This window comes from Mirounga angustirostris, unplaced genomic scaffold (assembly GCF_029215605.1).
Source record: "Mirounga angustirostris isolate CCGP_5_RB_7025 unplaced genomic scaffold, mMirAng1.0.hap1 SCAF_9, whole genome shotgun sequence".
In the NCBI taxonomy this organism is placed as follows: domain Eukaryota; kingdom Metazoa; phylum Chordata; class Mammalia; order Carnivora; family Phocidae; genus Mirounga; species Mirounga angustirostris.
In genome coordinates, this window is record NW_026991717.1 from 99,049,764 (window position 1) to 99,070,874 (window position 21,111).

General features: G+C 41.8%; 1 long non-coding RNA gene across 1 annotated transcript in view; it reads right to left on the reverse strand.

Moving 5' to 3' along the window:
- Nucleotides 1-6,413: 6,413 nt before the first annotated feature.
- LOC129046541 (uncharacterized) overlaps nt 6,414-21,111 on the reverse strand; it is a 173,608-nt gene continuing 158,910 nt past the window's right edge. The window contains exon 3 of the long non-coding RNA XR_008508130.2: nt 6,414-7,281. This is a non-coding gene — a long non-coding RNA (uncharacterized LOC129046541). The remainder of the gene's footprint in view (nt 7,282-21,111) is intronic.

Consider the following 21,111-nt stretch of genomic DNA (forward strand, 5'->3'; position numbering starts at 1 on the left):
TGAGTCTTTAGATGGCCTGTAATTACTTGTATCCTCTTCTCTGGAGCTGATTTCAAACCTTTTCTGGCTTCTCTACCTTGGTGCAGCTCCTAGGAGAGGACATAGACCCGAATTTTAGGTAACACAAAGTTCTAGTTGCAACTCTGCCCCTCTCCCCTTTAACACAGCTGGCCTTACAGTCTGCGGGGCTAAAAATGAAAATTTAAGTACTCTTCCATGCACTTTGAAGTGTTCTTTTGAGCGGCGCCTGGGTGGCTCAGTCATTAAGCGTCTGCCTTCGGCTCAGGTCATGATCCCAGGGTCCTGGGATGGGGTCCTATATCGGGCTCCCTGCTCAGAGGGGAGCCTGCTTCTCCCTCTCCCACTCCCCCTGCTTGTGTTCTCTCTCTCACTGTGTCTCTCACTGTCAAATAAATAAATAAATAAATCTTTAAAAAAAAGAAAAAAAAAGAATTACTTCTAACTTAAAAAAAAAATCTTCTTTCGAGGAGTCCAGGGACCTCTGAGATTCTTTGATATCTACAAATTTCTGATCTCCTTCAAAGATCATGAAAACTATGAGAGCCCTATTAGCACCAAATGAATTTTAAGGTAAGTGAAACTTTCTTGGAGGTTTTTTTTTTTTTTTAAGATTTTATTTATTTACTTGACAGAGAGAGACACAGCGAGAGAGGGAACACAAGCAGGGGGAGTGGGAGAGGGAGAAGCGGGCTTCCCGCGGAGCAGGGAGCCTGATGCGGGGCTCAATCCCAGGACCCTGGGATCATCACCTGAGGCGAAGGCAGATGCTTAATGACTGAGCCACCCAGGTGCCCCTCTTGGAGTTGTTTGATTTGAAGACTTCGTAGTCTGAGTCAGAGGTGAAACATGGAATTCATTATTATAATTCTTAGGGAGGTAAAGGATGCAAATGGAATTTTATTTTCAGTGGCATCTTTCAGCTCCTATAAATAATGGTCAGGCAATATTTTCCTACTTGTAAGATAAAGGACAATTGATATGACCTCTCTCTCAAGGGGTAACAGTTGTTAGGGGAAACTGACAACAGATCAATTGAAATGAACACATATATATAGCATGCCTATTAAGTATGAGCCAAGCACAGTGTTAGGGACAGAACTCATAGCCCAGTGGGAAAATGGACAAATAGGCAGATGTAAAGTTGAAAGGAGCCATGAAAAGACCTTGAAGGGTGCTGTTGCAGCACTCAGAGGGTTGCCCAACCCACCCGTGAGGGCAAGGGTGGAGACAGTCATAGAAGCCTCCCAGAAAAAGAGACGCTTAAAGCAGGATCTGGAAGGTGAATAAAAGGTAGCTGAAAAGGAGAGTGGAGGTGGGCTGCAGAAGAATATTCCAGGCAGAAAGAATCATGTACACACTGATCCAGGATTTGAAGAACTAGATAGAAGACAGAGAGTGGGGCAGGAGAGATAAGCACATACAGATTGTTGGAAAAGCCAAATAAGAGAAAACCATAATTATGTAGATACTGCAGATGTCTAATATATTTTGGAAAAAAAAATGAGAAGTTATTTTATGGGAGCTTCTTTGAGAGGAACACAATCCATCGTATTTGAATAGCAGGCTTAAGTCCCTGGAATGATTGGAGATATGACCTTCCTTAAATCAATCCAACTGTAAGCACTTTTTTAGTTCCTGCTTCACCTGGCACAGGGCCTTGCACATAACTGCCCCTCAGTCTATACCGCTGAACCAGGGTACTTCTAGGTATTTGTTTCATTCCATGGCCCAAACTGATATTGTCATCATTCTCGCATGCACCCACCAGGGGCCCATCCTCTGTAAGTCACTGTTCAGACTTTGATAGGGAAGGCACTGCAAAGCTCAATCTGCCTTAAAATAGTTCCTCAACAGACCTGCCATGGTGGGTCTTTCCTTCCTAACAGAGTCTCATATACACCCATAATCTGAGTTCCATAATGAAGGTAGGGGCATTGTCTTCATACATTTATCCTTAAAATGTGTGCAACCGGTATGGCCAGGCTTTTCACTAAGTGTAAAATGAAGTCATAATAAGTTTTTAATGCCCAGATGATCACTTGAGTCCCCATTGACTTGATGGCTAGTTGCATATTTCCAAATATTTCTTGTTGTTTCCCAAAGGATGGCTTATATCTGCTTATGGTCTGTTCTGTGTACAATAATCATCCTATCCACCATATCCCTTTTCTCTTGCCCTGGCAACACTGTGTCCACCCATGCACCCTTCCTGGCCTCCAAATAGCTTAGAGGAACCTTACTGTTGTCTCGCTAATGGTGCTGTCTCCTCCTAATATTGGTGGTGGCCTTGCCAAGGTGCCATCTTCTGACTCTCCCTAAGCCTCCACCATCTGGGTGCCTGCCAGAGCAGTGCCAAGTTGACTGGGAAGGAGAGAGGATCAGCCCTCTTTCCAGCTCTGAGCCATACGTTTCACCTGGAACCTAGAGTACTACCGCTCTGCCCAGAGTCATAAAGTTTCCCCTTCAAACTTTCCCTTCAATTTCAGAAGAGTATGTGATCATCTGGCATCTGTGGTCAAGTTAACCTACTAACAAGGTTAAGCACCTTAATAGATTTTCCCAAGAACAATTACTAGTCTCTTCCAAAGTTGAAGAAAGAAGTCTCCACTTCTGGGTGCAAATGAACCTGCAACTCTTAAATGACAACTTCTTCACTTCTACCCACCCAGGTTGCAAAAATCTTAAGGCTTGGGTCCAGCGAGGGCACCCTGAGCACAAAGGAAGTTCTGCCACACAGAAGGAAAAAGACAGCTTTTTTTTTTTTTTTAATTAACCCAATAATTCTCAATAGTTTATCAGATTGGTAAAGGCACAAGGGGTCAGAACTCTTAAGACCGGTCAATGTCAATGTATGAAATATCTGGAACCAGAAAACTCTGAGTAGTTCTATATGAATCTAGTAGAAAACAGGAAGGGCAGAGGGTGGGAAGGAAAGTATCCAGAAAGAAATTCTAGACATGAATTGCCTGGAAAACAAACTCTGGCCCTACCAGTTAAGCTATAAGTGTTTTGACTTTCTAAATTTACCCATAAGTCAATATCATCAACAACTCTGAAAAAGATGTCATAAAACATTCCTGATATAAGATTACAAACCTTAATTGGTAGAGAGTTCCTAGTTATGTATTGGAAAAACTAATATACCTCCATCAAAAGTTATAAATAGAAAATTGCCAAATGAGGAAATGAAAATTTAAAAAATAGCTAGCCCAGCAGATGATGCCAGAAGTACGGGGAGCCTTATTTGGTGCAAATGCCAATAGGAAGTTTTTGGACTAAACCTTTGGGTGAGGTGGAGTTCATCCATTGCTCTCCTGCTGTCAGGCGGAAGTTTCTGATATTTGAAGAAACAAGATATCTGTGTGGCTTCCTCTTCGCTCTTCTAATATTCTGTATTTATCAGTGGATCCTCTCTGTAGCTAATGCCCTGGCCTAATTGTTAACATGAGAGAAAGTTTCACTTACTATGATCAGGAAACCTTCTTAGCTTATCTGAAAATAGCACAACTTTCATTTGCTTCTGTAGCATGAAGGTGAGGGTATCAGATGGTGGTTACTGGAGCTTCCCCGAGTCTCTGCTCTTCCTCTCGTCTTCTGCTGTCAGTTCTCGAGTCTAGAGGGTGATGTGTACGGTGTTCTCTGACATTCAGTCTCTGCTCTTTAGGCTTCAGATGCATGGGGGGCATGCATTCCTGCCAGCACTGGTAGCTTCACTGTTCACCTGTTTGGGCCTAGAAGCGTTTCTCATCTGTAAATGTGATTTTGAATCTAAGCCATGAATCGGTCTTATTTATTAAAACAAAAGGTTTACATGGAAAAAAAATAGCTGAAAGAATAGGATTAAAGGTCCATCTGGCATGTTAACAACAACAACAAAAATAGAAAGTAAAGCTATAATTGCATGCCACTTTGTGCCAAGCAAAATTTGTGCCAGATCACAGAGGACCCTGAATGCCATGTTCACAAGGCTAGAATTTATTCTGTACATGATAGGAAGACATGGATAGATTTCTAGTAAGAGAATAACATCCTCTCAGCCCCCTCTCTTTTTTAAAAGGGAAGATTAATTAGTCAATTGGGTATAGGATGGATTAAAGAAGATCATGGTGCCTTACCATTATTGGAAAGATGAGGGAACCGTTCCAGAAATGGTCTATACAGGCATGTCGTTAGATATCTAGCTTTGGAAAAACCCACTAGAAAGGACTGAATAATGTACTGACTTCCTCCATTCATTATACTGTCTCTCGGTAGACCTAGCTGCCTGATAAGTGATGCTAATGTACCATGAGACTCTGTATAAATTGATAACACATAAGAACAGCCCAGAACTCATTTTTCAAATTGAACAGAAATGTCCTTTTAAAGAAATTTTGTCTTTCCACAAAAATTAGGAAGCATCAGCATCAAGAATTGGGGGATTTCCATTTTCAGAAAGTGCTGTTGTTGTTTTTTTTTCTTCTCAATGTCCATGACACATGAACAATTTCTCAGCCTCCTTAAAATGACTATGCCATTCATTTTTAATGGTCCTCCTTAATTACAAAGATATCCTGTGGTAAGGAGGCTTCCTTAAGTTTGGCTTTACTCCAAGGACAAAGAGTTTTCTGATACATATTGAAAAAAAATATTGCAACCTTCTTAGAAGATGGCCTACGTGAACATAAACACTGTTTCCTTCTTTCAAAGAAACAACAATTCTGTTTAATTGGCAATAACATTGAGCAAAAACCCATTTTTCCTGCCCAGATTTCTTACTTCCTGTGTGTTAAGCCTGTCCCTTATTGCTCACCAAAGACGTGGTGATGCAATGATGGTTTACCCTTTCCCCAAATGAGGTCTGCTATCATCAAAACATCAGCTGACTATAGTCTAATATAGTGACTATAGAGCCAATGAATTGTTTTTTTTTAATTATTATTTATTACTATTACAAGCATTTTCCAGAACTTTCCCAGGTAGAGCTCTAGGGATGGAAAAATAGAGTCTCTGGGCTATCATAACTTTCTCTCTCTCTCTCTCTTTAAAGATTTATTTATTTATTTGAGACAGAGAGATAGAGAGCATGAGTGGGAGAGACAGAGGGAGAGGGAGAGAGAGAATCCTAAGCAGACACCCTGCTGAGTGCAAGCCCGATGTGGGGCTTGATCCCACAACCCTGAGATTGTGACCTGAGCTGAAATCAAGAGTCAGACATTTAACCAACTGAGCCACCAGGCACCCCCCTTTCTTTCTGTAGGTGGATGCAGTAGGTCTTGTTGGTCTCAGCCGTCCTTAACTGCATCCTTCATAGAAATGGAAGGAAAAAAAAGTTGGTGCTATTGACAGAAATCAGGGACAGCAAATGTGTTTCAAGATGTGTCGTGAACAGCAGCATGTGGGGATGAAGGAGCAGAGTAAGTATGGCACAGGAAATTAGGACACCTGGATTCTAGGCTCAGGCCTGTCACCAACTAGACATTTGACCTCTGGCAACAATTTATCTGTAAAGGGTCTGACTTTTTTTCATTTGTCATATGAGGAAATTGAGCTGAAGTCATTTCTAGTTATGACCTCTTATTATTTTTCCTACTCCTAAATTCAGCATTGGGGACTACATAAGACTTTTGGCCTTTTTGCCAAATGCAGGCATCTGGCATGCCATTATTATCACAACAAAGATGTGAGCAATGGAATTGATATGTCATGTGAACCTAGAGCAAAGTAAAGCTATTGAGCTAGTGGGGGTGTCCTGGGAGTGGGGTTAATATTGGATGTGGCTTAGAGACTGCTTACATGATCTTATGCATTATCTCTCTATACTTCTCTCATTTTTTCATTCCTGTCCTCACTTATTTTTGTGTTTTATCTTATTTTATTTTGTTCTCCCAATCCTCACCCTTTCCTTTCCTTTACAGTGTTCAGGCTTCAGTGTTCTTCTTGGAAAGGAATTTTCAGAATTCTGGGTCTGAAAGAAATGTCCTAGTGTAACTCTCGCTAACTGAAATGTAACCCTAACCAGCTTCATGTGTGAGTTCCCACTATGAGAAGCCTCTGGAGCACGAGTGTGGGTGGCGCTCCCCTTGCAAGAGTTCCTGGCACTGGATTTCCAGGGAGAGGATCCTTACGCATGTCATTCAAGTTCAAATACCATGTGACTCACATGCTTTGAGGCAGAGGCTCTCCATTTGCTTCTGTCCATGTCCAACTTGTGCCCTATCTTCCTGTTTCTTTAAAAATGTTTTTCTCTCAGTACACTGATCATGATGAGCACTGAGCAACGTATGGAATTGTTGAATCACTATATTGTACACCTGAAACTTACACCACACCATATGTTAACTATACTGGAATTAAAAGTAAAAATTAAAAAAAAAATGTTTTTCTCTCTATTTGGTTAAATTGCAACTTGTTTTATTAACTGATGCGGAGGGTACACATTCCAGGCTACACAGGCAGTTAGGTAAGAAATGTGCTCTCTTTTTCTCTATTCTGTCGGGTGGTCGAAAATTAATCTCAGGGTCTGAGTTCTGGGGTGCTCACCTGTGCCAATGAGTCAGACTGGAGGTGGGAGTCAGGAGCATCTCTTTTATGTTGTCATCATTTATCCATCCTGGCACCTGTTTGATCTTTGATGATTGATCAGTGGGTCACTGTTGTGTCTTTCTGGTCGCAACCTCAAGTAGTCTTCAGGCTTGCCAGCCCTCTCTCAGCTGTATGTTGACCATTGTTCAGATGGAGCATCACAGTGGCCTATGGAAACCTCCCTGAAGCCGTCTCAGGCATTCTGGGCAAGAAGAGACACTGTGAAGCTGTCTCTATTCTATCACACTAGGCTGAGTGGGCAGAGATCTAGGGCTTAGTAGGCTCCGGAGGCTCTAGGCTGAGACAATGAATAAAGAAGGTCCTAGCTGCAGGGGGCCCAGGAAAGGCCTAAGAGTACTGGGTGGGGGTAGGGAGGACAGGGTAGGGAGGTGGGTATCAGGGGGAAAACTCTAGGTTAGTATCTCAAAATATTATCCCACTACATAAATATTAATGAGTCTATTTAATCCTTGATTTTTGGCACAAGGCAGCAATAATAAACCTGTTAACTACCATTCTGAAGATGTAGCTCAGGTAGGATATTGTTTTCAAAAGTCCAATGCTGCCCATATTAATGATGAAATTGAAAAGGGCTGGTGTTGCCCGGGGCTTCTAACTTCCCTTTCTTCTCTCTTTTTCTGCATTTCAGTGCTTTCTCTGCTGTGAGTTGTTTCTGTTATCTTGGTTTCCTCTGTCCTGGGGGAGAAAATGAGATAAATTAATTCATGCTAAAAGTCTCTGGCTTCTGGAAGTATTTACATTTTACAAGAGGGTCGTAGGGATAGATCAGTGTTTAACACAAAAGAATGGATCACTGTAGGTGGAACTTAAGATAATCGTAGGGGAGAGATTTTTACCTTTTTCTCCCTATAACGATTCCATAGTGCAAGGTAAAGGAATGGCGCTCTCTCCCCCTTCCCGGAAAGGCTGGAACAGATCAGGTAAGTGAGGAATGACTCAGACAAAGGAGAGGATCCCTGAGGCCTCCGAGGGAAGGACAGAATTACAGAGCTGCTGCCAGAGGAGCCAGTCAGAGACAGGCCTGGAACCTGGCTGTTACACTGGAACATTAGGACAGGTTGATAAGTATGGAAGAGGCTGAGGGCTTCCCAGGTGAGGTCCACAACAGGGAACGGGAAAGGAGATTTGCTTTATGTGGTGCTTGGTGTGTGCTGTGAGCTTAAAGATACTGAACCAGACTGGTTAAAGGTCATGATGATTTGATGAGGAAAGTAGACTCTCTACAAAGTCCCTGCCGTGCAAGTATGCTGTTTCTCGCTTTTCAAAATATGGTCAGAATTTATTTTCAAGAGTTGATATTTAGCATATTCCTTAAGTACCAAACTAAGTTCATTTTAATATATGGCTTTTAGAAATATATTATTAGTGTAAAAGTTGTAAAAATTCTGTCTTAGTCCATTTGGGCTGCTATCACAAAAGTACCATAGACTGTGTGGTTTATAAATGACAAATTTATTTCTTATAGTTCTGGAATCTGGGAAGTCCAAGATCAAAGTGTTGGCAGATTCAAGGTCTGGTGAGATCCACTTCCTGGTTCATAGACAGCTATCTTCTTGCTGTGTCCTCCCACGGTGGAGGGGGTGAGAGAGCTCTCTGGGGTTCCTTTTATAAGGCACTAGTCCTAGAGGGCTCTGCCTTCATGACCTAATCACCTATCAAAGGTCCCACCTCCTAATACTATCATGTTGGCAGTTAGGATCTCAACATATTAATTTTAGGGGGATACAAACATTTAGTCCATTAACACAGTGTTACTTCTAACATCTTCCAACATAGTTTCATTCCACTTTTGGCCCAGCAAAGTGGACCAAGGTCGGTATAAAAGGAATCACCTAGAATGGTCTCATGCCCCACTATCCAGCCTGACCTGCCCACACCTGGTTCAATGTCTCCTTACTAGACTTAGCTTGTCTCATTCCATCTGTAGCTTCTTGGTCAACCCTTCAGCTGATTGGCTGGTTGTGATTCTGGATTTTGGTACCATTCTCCTGCCTTCCTGATCACAGGTCTTTGCTTTTGGCCAGGTTCTGGATGAATGTGCCAGGCCCTAAGTCCTCCCTTTGGCACATTATTGCCCAGACATGAGGACATTGTTTAGGGTTATTAGGGTGGGGAGGGTCAGGATCGGGAGCAGAACCCAAATAAAGACATATAAGCTATACTCTAATTTCTTCTACTTGTCTTCACTTATTAAAAAAGATACTATGTGTGTATATATATATATATATATATATATATTATTTTAAGATTTTATTTATTTATTTGACAGAAAGAGACACAGCGAGAGAGGGAACACAAGCAGGGGGAGTGGGAGAGGGAGAAGCAGGCTTCCTGCTGAGCAGGGAGCCTGACGCAGGGCTCGATCCCAGGACCCTGGGATCATGACATGAACCAAAGGCAGACACCTAATCACTGAGCCACCCAGGCGCCCCATACATATTTTTTTATTATGTTATATTAGTCACCACACAGTACATCATTAGTTTGTTTTTGTTTTTTTTTTAAAGATTTTATTTATTTGACAGAGAGAGACATAGCGAGAGAGGGAACACAAGCAGGGGGGTGGGAGAGGGAGAAGCAGGCTTCCCTGCAGAGCAGGGAGCCCGATGCAGGGCTCGATCCCAGGACCCTGGGATCATGACCTGAGCCGAAGGCAGACGCTTAACAACTGAGCCACCCAGGCGCCCCAGTACATCATTAGTTTTTGATATAGTGTTCCATGATTCATTGTTTTCTTCTAACAACCAGTGCTCCATGCAACTCTAGGTTAGTATCTCAAAGTATTATCCCACTACATAATACTCATCACGGGGCTAACCCATCCCCCCACTGCCCCTCCCCTCTAAAACCCCCAGTTTGTTTCTCGCAGTCCGTAGTCTCTCATGGTTCGTCTCCCCCTCCAATTTCCCCCCCTTCATTCTTCCCTTCTTTCTCCTAATGTCCTCCATGCTATTCCTTATGTTCCACAAATAACTGAAACCATATGATAATTGACTTTCTCTGCTTGACTTATTTCACTTAGCATAATCTCCTCTAGTCCCATCCATGTTGATGCAAAAGTTGGGTATTCATCCTTTCTGATGTAATATTCCGTTGTATATATGGACCACATCTTCTTTATCCATTCGTCTGTTGAAGGTCATCTCAGCTCCTTCCAGTTTGGCTATTGTGGACATTGCTGCTATGAACATTGGGGTGCATATGACCCTTCTTTTCACTACATCTATGTCTTCTCTGTATCATTCCAATTTTAGTATATATGCTGCTGAAGCAAATACAAGATACTGTATTTTGGATACTAAATGTAACTGTATGAAAACGTCTCTACAATAGCTTGGTTGTAGATTTATTGTCACAGATGGCTAGTTAATTAAAATAAAACAAACAATTTTTTATGCTTCCATCTTTCTAGGTGACAAGCCAGCAGAACATACCTTTAGAGTCAGATACTTCTTGAGAATTATTAGCAAAAGGGATTATTGGTTGAAGGTTCACAAAGCTTGCTTGGGAGATTCTCCTGAGGTAAAGTGACAGTTAAGACCAAGGAGGAAATGGATGCACTGAAACAAATATATACAGTATTCCTAGCTTTGGATTTTAAAATGACAAGAACAAGCAAGCCAGTCAAACCCTGAAGAATCTCTGATGGAGGGGGGTTCTTTCTGAGAAACCTTCAGGAGAGGTTAATTAGAAAGATTGTTTCACAAACATGGTACAGTCTTGCAGACAGCAGGCTTACCTCCCCCAGCCTTCCTGAGAGAGCAAGAGGTCCATTAGCACAGTGGCCAGAGCCTGAACTATGGAGCCAGGTAGGCAAGTTGGAATCCTGGCCCCCCCATAAATCTACAACCAAGCTATTGTAGAGACGTTTTCATACAGTGTGAGATGACCAAATCTTTCTCAGCTTTGGTTCCCCCCCCAACCATTAAACAGGGATAGTAATACACACCTGAGAGTTCATATAAATCTCTTGGTCATCAAATGATTGCCCTCATTTCAGTGAAGGAAGGTCAAATTCTAGTCACTCTCATAGTTGGCAGCCCCTTTATCTGGTTATGATGGTTAATATGTATGTATTCCTGGACTTGAAGGCCCAGCTCAGGATGGTCCCGTGACTGCCAACAAGTTCCACAGGGGCCTGTTTCCAGACTTGCCTTATTTTTGCCAAGTAGAGATAAACACTGATGGAAACTGTCACTTGTCACATTCCCAGGAGCCAGGCATCTCTCTAATCTTGGTTTCTCTACAAGCAGGGCTGTCAGGGAAGGCAAATCAAGAGGTCAGACAAGGGACTGCTGCTTTGGCATCACTCCTTTGCCCACTCACAGAGATGTGCCAGACTCCCAGAGCCAGCTTGGAGGAACAGATACATCTCCTTCAGAAATATCTGGAGGAGCCTGGATATTTTCATAGTAAAAGATACCTTCACACGTTAGTTTGAGGCAAAGACTTTTATGTTTTTATGACAAATATTACCACTTATGTGTGGTTACAGATGGAATTAACCACAGCTTTAATCCACAGTGCTGCAGTGTGACCAAGTAGGAGGTCCTGGGAAAATGTTTTGGACTTTTAAAGTTCGTCCCAATAAAATTTGTAGAACTTCGGGGTGCTGACATGGATTCTCACTTCCTTACTACGTGGGTTCTCATTTCCTTATTTCATTACCAACTTATTTCAAAATACGAATTTATGTCCCAGTAGTGATGGTCAGAGTGCCAGTGATTTCATAAGATCAGGCCTAGAGATGGAAATGAGGTTTGTTTAAAAAAAAAAAATGGGGGTGGGCAAGCAAAAATCCAGACTCTTAAATACAGAGAACAAACTGATGGTTCCCAGAGGGGAGGTGGGTGGGGGGATGGGTGCAATAGGTGATGGGGATTAAGGAGTGCATTTATTGTAATGAGCACTGAGTGATGTCTGGAATTGCTGAATTACTATATTGTACACCTGAAACTAATATAACACTGTATAAAAAAAGGTAAATTTTAGAAATACCACTGGAGAGTCATCAATAAAGTTTGGAAGTAGGGAAAAAAAAAGAAATGAGGTTTGATTTTAATTTGTGTCTTCTGCTGTCTTTAGGTCAGTCGTGTATGAATAGTTTGTTCATTCAGTGTCTCTACTGCCTCAAGTGACAAAGGATATCAGAGTCACTGTCACAGAGGACATTATCACCGAGCAGTATTTATCATAAACCCACTGCTGCACAATGCCAAAGCAAGGTAAATAGGCAGAATAATTGCCCATGAGTAAAGACTGTTTAACACACAGATCATTTCACAGAGCCCTTCAGACCCCTGTGCAAATATACTAACAGGACCTTGGATGTTAATTTGCAACAAAAATTGTATGGATAAAGGGGCAGGAGAGTTGGTAATATTCTAAAAGTTATTTGATTACAAAATGTATATCCTTATTTTCTTACCTACAAGGTCTTCAAAAAATGGAAGTGGGATGTAATGTCCTATAGTTTAGTGGTTTCCAGATAGTTGTTTTTAATAAATCAGTTAAATTTTAAAACAAAAAATGGGAGGGACTAATTAATACAAGATTGCCAACTCTTTTTTTGCAAATTTTGTGAAGGAAATTAAAAAACAGATTTCCTATAAAGTATTGCTATAATTTCATGAAGAAAGACTTTCAAATACCAAAATAAAAGGGAGGGTATAATTTCAGGATAAAGAATGGTCTTTCAAAGTAGATAATAGTGTCTACCACTTATTGAACACATATGCAAGGTACTAAGACATTTGAATGTACTGTATAACTCATACAACCTTGTGAGATGGATACTGTTATTATTCCCATTCTACAGATGAGGACTTTGGGGGTACAAAGAGGAAATGTGTCTAAAGAAACACAGTAATGGCAGAGTGTGGATTCATTTCTGCAGAGTCCATGGTTTTAAAAACTATGTGATAAGCATTAATAACACCTTACGGTTAGTATCACTAAAATACTGGTTACATAACTTGCTTTTCTAATTTTGACATCAACAGGTGGAAACGTGGTCACAGACCTGCACCAGTCTGAAAGCCAGGGTGTCTCTCTCGAAGGGGCCAGAGTGGGAGGCTGGAGTAGGCTGGGGCCTCAGCTTCATTTGGGGCCTCAAAGTTAGACTTTTGATGTTATCTTCAAATATTGTTATACATATACACACAAAGAGACACCAACTGGTTTAGAAGAAAAGCAAAAGAAGTCATTCACCAAACTTGTTTTTACCTGCCTACTGCGTCAGACATACCACCTGCAGCGCACCATGGATTGATTTTTTTCAAAATGCGTTTTGTAATTATCTTTTGAAAAACACCATTCTACTGGTATTGAAACTACATTGTGAGTGAGACAGTACTTATTTCCTACTCCTCATGGGCAGGGATAGACCATCCATTTCCTTCCCAGAAGGAATAGGCATGGCAAGACCCCTTGTATCTTCTGTCCCCTCACCCCTCCTCCAGGGAGATGGAATAACCTATATTATTGGTGAATTGGCTTGGCTCTGTGTCTTTTGGGCTTATCTTTCAGAGTCTGTCTGTCTCCAGGATGCCCACATCCTCTGTTCTTCCCTGTGGTTCACACTGAAGCAGCTCTGCCTCCAGGAAGAGGCCTGCTATCTCAGATTTGAGGTGAATTCCATTTGGGAAAGGTGTTATAAGCCCCTTTGGCTTCATATCTAAAGTCATATTACCTAATCAGCTTTATCTGCTATAAAGGTAACAGATACTTATTTTCTGTCTCCTGCATTTTATTTCTTACTGGTTATAGATTTTATTTTATTATTTAAAAGATTTTATTTATTTGTAAGAGAGTAGCAGGCAGAGGGAGGAGAAGCAGACTCCCCACTGAGCAGAGAGCCTGATGCGGGGCTGGATCCCAGGACCCTGGGATCATGACCTGAACTGAAGGCAGGTGCTTAACTGACTGAGCCACCCAGGTGTCCCTGGTGACCGATTTTAGAAAGGAAGAAAAGAACTATTATTTATTTAGTCCTTAAACACCCTGTAAGCCATCATATGATTGTAAGATCGAGTTTGGAAGGGACCTGAAGAGGAAGGGACCTGAAGAGCCAGCCACATCCAAGCTAAAGACCTCGATGCAGTAATCATCCTTAACATTTTTCTTAGCACTTACTATGTATAGGCACTGGACCACAAGCCTTCTGCATGAATGATCTCATTGAATTCTTACAGCAATCCTATGAGATGGGTACTAGTGACAACACCGTTTTACTAATTAGAACTTGAAGCTTGGAGAGGTTAAATAATATTCCTAAAGTTACAGAATGATTTAGCAGCAGAGCCCCAGTGGAGGGGTAGAGATCCCATCCCAGCCCTGTACGGAGACAACAGATGTCGAACAATGAATAGATGATCGATGACAGCTGGGTGAGTGTCATGCCAGGTGCTTAGCACACATAACCTCTAGTCTGAAGGGTCAAGGAAGACACTCTTCCCTGACAAAGGGACGTTCAATCGTAAGCCTCCACAGTGTATAGGAGTCAGCAAGGCAAAGGGATGGCTGGATGGGTGGATGGGATTAAGGATGAGGAGTGGGTAGTATTCTGGGAGGGAAGAGGGTCTGAAGTGAGAAGCGGTGCGGTAGCCCATGGCCACGGCACAGGAAGTGAGGGGGAAGGTAGCACCAGATGACCCCGGAAAGCCAGATTACAGAAGAGGCTTTGCAGTCCATGCTAAGGATTTTGGATCTTCTCTCAGGAGCAATGTGGTGCCTTTGAAAGGTGTAAATGAAGGGTGTGACAATCGTGCTCACTTTTCTCTGTAGCATTCCCTATTTTTAAGCTTTAAATTCTGGCTACATCAGAGAGAAAATTCCTATTAGGTGCTAATCTCTCTCTAACACCTGGTGGCTTTTGATGAACTACTCATTTCCCTCTTGATAAGGGGCAGCGTGTGTGAAGTCTGTTTCAGTCGTTCTCAGACATGACTGTGTCTGAACAACTCTGAAATGTTCTGTTGCAAGGCCACACTCAAGACCAATTAAATCAGAATCTCTAAGCATGGGAACCAAGCATCCGTATTTTTTTAGACACAGCAGCCTCTGCAATTCAATTTAACAGTTATTGAGCCCCTACTGATCCCAAATCCAAGCACCGCGTTAGATGCTGTGCATACAAAGATGAGTAAGTGTGAACAGCTGTTTTCAGCTGTGAACTATCCCGAAGTCCTAGCTTCTGCAGCTGCTACTGAAGCAAGCAAGGCTGAGGCAGCCCCAGGCGCCAGGAGGCAATTAACAGAATCCTTGAAGTGAAAGTCAATGAAAATAATAAATCATGTGGTTGCATATCTACAATGTCTCACCTCGTCTTTCCACTGGAAATCCCAGAAATCAGGAACCCCGAGCCAGGAGATTCAGAGAGCGGTCAAGGCACCCTGTTGCTTTGATTGCTCCCCCTATCCTTGCCTTGGAGAATTGGCCCAACGAGGGAGACAACACACCTATTTATTCACTTATTAAAACATTTATTGAGCACCTACTTTGTGTCAGGCTCTGTGCTAGGCATTGGGGGTACAAAAGAGCATCCACGTTTCCTGACCTCAAGTTGCTCACAGAAGACAAGGGATCTATTCTGCTTTTTAGTTTGTCAGAATAAATCAGAATGAAAATGCCTTCTGAATGTATTTCAAAACGCTGATCTGAAGATAAAAATGGATTATAAATATTCACATGCTTTGGAAAATGAGGAATCCATGATGAGTCAACAGAAAATTCTATACCTTGAATTGTGAAACCATAAAACTTCCAAGTTTTGCCATTTATGCTATACTGATCTTGGAAATATTTTCAGAGAGCAGCAATGATTTCTTTTTTACTTGTTTTATATATCTTCTAGCATTGTATCAGGTACAAAAGGGTATTTAACAAATGTTTTTTTAATGATCACCGAATAACTACCCAAGTTAGAAAGGATAACTTTTTTTTTGAACAAAGTTCAAAAAGAAAGGCATTCCAATATGAAAACAAGCCAATGTTGAGGCCAATAAAATTTTGAAAGTTTTTTAAGTTTTTGTTTTGAGAGAGTGAGAGTGAGAGAGATCTCAAAGGGAAAGAGAGAAGCAGACTTGCCGCTGAGCAGGGAGCCTGATGTGGGGCTAGATCCCAGGACCCTGAGATCATGATCTGAGCCCAAGGCGGATGCTTAACTGACTGAGCCACCCGCGTGCCCCAAAATTTTGGAAGTTTTAAAAGAATATAGAATCATGTCTTTATTTTTAAAGCTCTGGAGATAACCTATGTTTATGAAGGTCTCTGGGGAGCTTGAAATTCTAAGATTTCTACCCAGATAAGACAGGAAGGCATCTTTTTAAAATAAACATCTAAGTTTTCATTGAAGTGCTTTAATTTCTTCTCTTACTTGGCTCCACTTTGAGATAAACTGAGAAAAAATAAAGATATATTTCATAGCCTTAGAGAATCCTAGAATTGAGGGGTAGAGGGGAGGGTTGGAAAGATCCAGCAGACCATCCAGAATGGCCTAGAGAGCTTTTTCAGAAACATACTTGCTGGGTTTCTGATGGGATGATCTGGAGTATAGGAGCTAGGTATGGGGTACTTGGCACTGATGCTTTTAAGAAGCTCTTGGCGGTGCGGGGCGGGGGGGGCGGGGGTGACTGGGTGGTTTAGTCGGTTAAGCGGCTGCCTTTGGCTCAGGTCATGATCCCGGAGTTCCGGGATCGAGTCCCACATTGGGCTCCCTGCTCAGCAGGGAGTCTGCTTCTGCCTCTCCCTCCACCCCTGCTTGTGCTCTCTCTCACTCACTCTCTCTAAAAAAAAAAAACAAAACCTTAAGAAGAAAAAAAAAAGAAGCTCTCCAGGGGCGCCTGGGTGGCTCAGTCAGTTAAGCATCTGACTCTTGATTTTAGCTCAGGTCATGATCTCAGGATCCTGAGATTAAGCTCCGCCTTGGGCTTCATGCTCAGGGGGGAGTCTACTTGAGGATTCTCTTTCCCTCTCCCCCTGCCCCGCCCCTTGCACGTGGTCCCTCTCTCCCAAAAAATAAATAAATAACATCTTAAAAAAAAAAAGCTTTCCAGATGATTCTGCTGCCTATTCTGGTTTGGAACAACTCATCAAGTCCAATCATTCTATTTTATAGATGAAGAAAATATGACCCAGAGATTTGAAGTGAGCTATTCAAAGTCTCACAGCTAGTTAATGATGGAACCTAATACTGTGTTTTCTATTATATCACATAGATTTCCATATTTTTGCTAACATTACCATAGCCTCAATTCCACTGACACAGTCTTTGCTCTATAAGTAATTAAAACATTTTTTTGCCCCAGATGTTGTATAAGAGGGAAGCTTAGCTCTGGATGGACCAGTATGCCTAACCACCAGCAGCAGTTAGGAGATCTGATTATAAATGCCTCAAACAGTCATTTAAATAAAAGATCGGGGGACGCCTGGGTGGCTCAGTCGGTTAAGCGTCTGCCTTCGGCTCAGGTCATGATCCCAGGGTCCTGGGATCGAGCCCCACATCGGGCTCCCTGCTCTGCAGGGAGCCTGCTTCTCTCTCTGCCTCTGCCTCTCTCTCTCTCTCTGTCTCTCATGAATAAATAAGTAAAATCTTAAAGAAAAAAAAAGATCGGGGTAACTTGGTATGGTCTCCCAGGATGGAATTAAAAGGAAACTGAAAAATCATTCACTTTGTTTAAAACACAGAGTATTTATCATGATACAATCTCTTTTGTTCTACTCTGACTTTTGAAATGAAAAATACTCAGTTTAATAAAATAAAAAAACATACTATTGCATATTGACAACGTATTTAAAGTCTTCTTTATAATATAGTAATTTGGGTTAGGTACATTTTCTTCCCCCCTGCCACTAAATATTTAAGACACTTTTCCCTCCATCTCAATTTTAAGTATGATCAGAAACTTGTATCTAGCTGAACTAAATATATATTGAGTGGAAAGTTGTGTCACAGTTTGGGTTTCACACACATTCTCACTTATATTTGTTTTGAAATACTCGAGATTAGTATGCATGGTGCTATTTATTCTAATGCTAAATATGGATGCAAGTCCGGGTGGAACTGCAAGTATGCTTCTTCCAACAGCTCCAAATTATAAGGTTAACAACCTGTTTTGGTGCTCTTGTTTTCTGCTCTTTCTAAAATTGCAAATTACCCAGCCAGCTTAGCCCATGAATAAGCTGAAAAGAGGCAGCGTGGGTGGAGATGTGTGTGCATGAGAGAGAGAGAGAGAGAGAGAGAAAGAGAAAGAGAGAGCGTGTGTATGTGTGTGATATGGAAGAAGAAGCAAGGTTAGAAAAGGGAGTTCCACTGAATTATTGTGGGTAACTAGTCACCTTACTATCACTTCTAGATTGCCATTTGGTAAATAGCCCTTTAATTTTTCTGTCCCAACGCAGCTATCTTTTTCTTTCACAGAGAGACGATGTTATACCACTAAATATTAGATTAATCATTCCTAGTACCATAAAAAGCACTAAACACCAAGTGACAAAGGGCCAAATTTCCAGAAGCTCAAAACCTTAAGAAAAAAAATCCATGCTATGAAGCTATCCATGATTTCCTCCTCTATCCTTGTGGACTCCGATAGAATTTTGCTTGTGCCCTCCTAATGCCACGTGCCGTCTTCTACTTTGTACTCTTGATTCTGCCGTGCAACATAAATACACCGTGGCCAGTATATTTAGGTGTCTGTATGTCCCATAGCACTTGGGTGTAGTAGGCATTCATAAAGACTATCAGAACACCGCATCTCTAAGACTAACCGGGGGGGGGGGGGGGGGAGTCACTACTTGATAAACAATATGGCATAAAACATTAATGTAAGGCTTGAATGTACCCGTCTCATGAAAGAACTATTCTCACATTACGAAGCAATCGGTTGCTTCAAGAGGGAACGGGTTTCTTTCAGTTGGCGTGTCATGTGATGGGACTTTGAAAAGAGATACATCTAATGCTTTAGAAAGCCCTTAGGAGGAGCTCCTTAGCTCTCTAGGAAAGCTAAAAACAGGAAAGGGGAAGAGAACAAGGAAAACCTTTACGGAGGCTCTCTTCACCTGCAATCTCCGATACAATAGCATCCCCACTGGACAGCCTCTCCGAGGCAATATAACCTGGCTGTAAGGATTGACTCTGAGATTTTCAGTGGTTCTCAAGCTGTGGTTCCAAACCAAAAACCAACAGTTCACGTTGCTTGGGAACTGGTTAGAAATGTAAAAATTCTGACCCTCCTGGATCTACTGAATCAGGAACTCTGGGGTGGAGCCCAGCACTCTGCTTTTTAACAAGCCCTCCAGGTGATTCTGCTGCAGACTAAAGTTTGAGAATACTGCTTCACTCTGACCCTCCCCAGCTGTTGTGCCCCAGTGGTTCAGATCACCTGGGGAGAGCTCCCTTGGACCTTGGGCTCTTGCACAGTGGAGAAAATGAATGTTTGTGGGGAGGGAGAGGGAATGAAGCTTACTCTCTTTTCTTGTCCTATTAAAATAAAAATACTTCGAAGGTCTCTCTACCAATTATCCATTGTAATCTTAATAGGGATTTGCTAATTCAGCTGAGAGCTGGAATAGTGCTTAGTTGAACACTGTAACTTGATCTGGACGCACTGGGCTGAGTCAGCCTGAGTTGACATTTATCTTCTATGATGGCCATGAAGGAGGGGGTTAGCAAGATAATCGATAGTGTATGAACGGTTTTAAGCAGTATGTTTCATTTACATAACCAAAAAATATCAGAGCTGCAAGAGACCTTAGGAACTGATTGTTTTTTCGATCTTGGGTTACAGAGGTCTCACAGCTAGTTAGTGGCAGAGTCAGGACCACAAAGGACTGCTTGTTCTAGGGATTCTAATGCAAGGTCTACAGTGCCAGGAACACGTTACACCACTCAGCAGTTACGCTTCAACATTTCCCTTGCGTGGAATGGTTCGCAAGCCTAAATTCCAGGCATCTATTCAAGTTCTAGTTGAAGACCTAGGTATACTCATTCACTGCTTCATCAAAAGATTCAAGGAAATTCTCTGAAAGTCTATTGTATTAATTAGAATTGTTTTGGTCACCAGAACAGAAGCCTACTTGAGCCAGTTTCAGCAACAAGGGGGCATTAATTACAGTGGGACTGAAGAAAACGTTGGACAAGCAGGCTTCCAGAGGATAGGAACTGGGGTCGGGAGCACTGTAAGGAGCCCAGAAAGTCCTCTTTCTGGGTGTCCTCCTCATCTGCTTCTTCCTGCTGGTCAGTCTCATTAATCTCTCATACAACAGAATGGTATTTTTCTATTTCACAGGATACATGGGAGAAAAAAGAAGCCACGGATAGTGGTATATAAAACACAAGTTTTATATATCACATGTAGGGCTGATACTTGATATTTTTCTTTTTAAAGTTTTTTTTTTTTTTTAAATAACAGGTTTATTGAGATATCATTCAAAAACTCACATACCATAAAGTTCACTTTTAAAGTTCTGCAACTCAGTAGTGAATTTTTGTACAGTTGATTATTCATGGAACTGTGCACAGTGGTGAAAAATTTGAATTGCTGCACATGCACGTTTCCAGCTGAGGTTGGACAACTCGCATACTAAAGACAGGTGCCCTTTTTGCAGTCTATTTAGCGTCGTGATTTTTTGCATTTTTGGTGCTTGGTATTGGTGGTGTTGCTGTTTAGAATGGCTCCCAAGTATAGGCTGAGGTGCTGTCTACTGTTCCCAAGCACTGGAAGGCTGTGATGTGCCTCACAAAGAAAATACATGTTAGATAAGCTTTTTTTTCCCATGCATGAGTTATAGTACTGTTCGCTATGAGCTCAATGTTTGTGAATCATCAATGCAGTACATCTAGAAAAAAGGGAGGAGGGGCGCCTGGGTGGCTCAGTCGGTAAGTGTCTGCCTTCGGCTCAGGTTGTGATCCCAGGTTCCTGGGATCGAGCCCCGCATCGGGTTCCCTGCTCTGCTGGAAGCCCGCTTCTCCCTCTCCCTGTCCCACTCCCCCTGCTTGTGTTCTGTCTCTCGCTGTGTCTCTCTCTCTCTGTCAAATAAATAAAATCTAAAAAAAAAAAAAAAGAAAAGAAAAAAGGGAGGAAATATGCCAATCTGTTCATGAGGCTGCTTTGGAAAATGCCAAAGTAACATCTATAACGTGTGATGAAGCCATGGAAAAGATGGAAAAGTGCATAAAGTATAGTGGATGGCATCAATGTGAGACTGAAAGCCAAAAAATTTTACTGTCACGTTACCCAAGGCTAGGAAAATGTTAAACTCTTCTTGGTTAGTGCTTTAGTGTAAAGAAATACTGCATATAATTAATTATAAGAAATATCTATTAAATAAGGTGTTTTTAGACAGAAACACACATAAAACAAGGTTATACACTGATTGGTTGATTAAAATGCTATGAACAGAAGCTTGTGGGAACCTAGCCTATATTTCCCTGAGGAGCAATGGCTTAGTATTCACTACTTCAGTGTTTACAGCAACTTTATAGAATATAATCACACTGAAAGATGA